The following is a 1,643-nucleotide window of genomic DNA, read 5'->3' as shown; positions in this document are numbered from 1 at the left end:
GTAAAGAGGAGTGAAAAAAGCTTACAGCACCTGGTATTCCCAGGCGGTCTCCCATCCAAGTACTGACCAGGCCCGACCCTGCTTAGCTTCCGAGATCAGACGAGATCGGGCGTGTTCAGGGTGGTATGGCCGTAAGCAAATATTGTGCCTACCAAAGGTCCTTTTAAAGATACTATATCACCACGCTTTGCTCTGTCGTCTATACAGGGAGCGCCTGCAGATTTCCAGACACACTCACAGCTTTTAAATGTCAAATCAGAATGTACAAAGTGGCTATAAGGATCACAAATGTAGTGCAGTAAAAATATTAATATTTACTGTTGAAATGTAGAATACGTTAGCATAAAATTGAAAAGAAAATGATCGATGAGCTTAGGAATGATGAAAGCCATCATTTAACTGGATTTGTGTCATTTCTATACCGGCAAGTCATGTTCTAGCTATTTCCTTCCCACCCTGTCGGTGTCCACTGAAAAAGCAGCAGCGCCCTCTGCTTTTTGTAAAGAGGAGTGAAAAAAGCTTACAGCACCTGGTATTCCCAGGCGGTCTCCCATCCAAGTACTGACCAGGCCCGACCCTGCTTAGCTTCCGAGATCAGACGAGATCGGGCGTGTTCAGGGTGGTATGGCCGTAAGCAAATATTGTGCCTACCAAAGGGCCTTTTAAAGATACTATATCACCACGCTTTGCTCTTTCGTCTATACAGGGAGCGCCTGCAGATTTCCAGACACACTCACAGCTTTTAAATGTCAAATCAGAATGTACAAAGTGGCTATAAGGATCACAAATGTAGTGCAGTAAAAATATTAATATTTACTGTTGAAATGTAGAATACGTTAGCATAAAATTGAAAAGAAAATGATCGATGAGCTTAGGAATGATGAAAGCCATCATTTAACTGGATTTGTGTCATTTCTATACCGGCAAGTCATGATCTAGCTATATCCTTCCCACCCTGTCGGTGTCCACTGAAAAAGCAGCAGCGCCCTCTGCTTTTTGTAAAGAGGAGTGAAAAAAGCTTACAGCACCTGGTATTCCCAGGCGGTCTCCCATCCAAGTACTGACCAGGCCCGACCCTGCTTAGCTTCCGAGATCAGACGAGATCGGGCGTGTTCAGGGTGGTATGGCCGTAAGCAAATATTGTGCCTACCAAAGGGCCTTTTAAAGATACTATATCACCACGCTTTGCTCTTTCGTCTATACAGGGAGCGCCTGCAGATTTCCAGACACACTCACAGCTTTTAAATGTCAAATCAGAATGTACAAAGTGGCTATAAGGATCACAAATGTAGTGCAGTAAAAATATTAATATTTACTGTTGAAATGTAGAATACGTTAGCATAAAATTGAAAAGAAAATGATCGATGAGCTTAGGAATGATGAAAGCCATCATTTAACTGGATTTGTGTCATTTCTATACCGGCAAGTCATGATCTAGCTATATCCTTCCCACCCTGTCGGTGTCCACTGAAAAAGCAGCAGCGCCCTCTGCTTTTTGTAAAGAGGAGTGAAAAAAGCTTACAGCACCTGGTATTCCCAGGCGGTCTCCCATCCAAGTACTGACCAGGCCCGACCCTGCTTAGCTTCCGAGATCAGACGAGATCGGGCGTGTTCAGGGTGGTATGGCCGTAAGCAAATATTGT

General features: G+C 43.9%; 4 non-coding genes across 4 annotated transcripts; all 4 read right to left on the bottom strand.

Moving 5' to 3' along the window:
• Window positions 1–18: 18 nt before the first annotated feature.
• On the bottom strand, window positions 19–137 carry LOC129114393 (5S ribosomal RNA). The gene has a single exon (XR_008532454.1). It is a non-coding gene; the product is annotated as a 5S ribosomal RNA (ribosomal RNA).
• A 380-nt stretch (window positions 138–517) lies between these two features.
• Window positions 518–636, bottom strand: LOC129114392 (5S ribosomal RNA). The gene has a single exon (XR_008532453.1). It is a non-coding gene; the product is annotated as a 5S ribosomal RNA (ribosomal RNA).
• Window positions 637–1,016: 380 nt separating this feature from the next.
• LOC129114391 (5S ribosomal RNA) lies at window positions 1,017–1,135 on the bottom strand. The gene has a single exon (XR_008532452.1). It is a non-coding gene; the product is annotated as a 5S ribosomal RNA (ribosomal RNA).
• Window positions 1,136–1,515: 380 nt separating this feature from the next.
• Window positions 1,516–1,634, bottom strand: LOC129114390 (5S ribosomal RNA). The gene has a single exon (XR_008532451.1). It is a non-coding gene; the product is annotated as a 5S ribosomal RNA (ribosomal RNA).
• Window positions 1,635–1,643: the final 9 nt, after the last annotated feature.

The sequence above is a fragment of the Anoplopoma fimbria genome, unplaced genomic scaffold (assembly GCF_027596085.1).
Source record: "Anoplopoma fimbria isolate UVic2021 breed Golden Eagle Sablefish unplaced genomic scaffold, Afim_UVic_2022 Un_contig_3793_pilon_pilon, whole genome shotgun sequence".
Lineage (NCBI taxonomy): Eukaryota > Metazoa > Chordata > Actinopteri > Perciformes > Anoplopomatidae > Anoplopoma > Anoplopoma fimbria.
The sequence above is the reverse complement of the archived record's forward strand: the minus strand, read 5'-3'. Positions and strand labels throughout refer to the sequence as shown.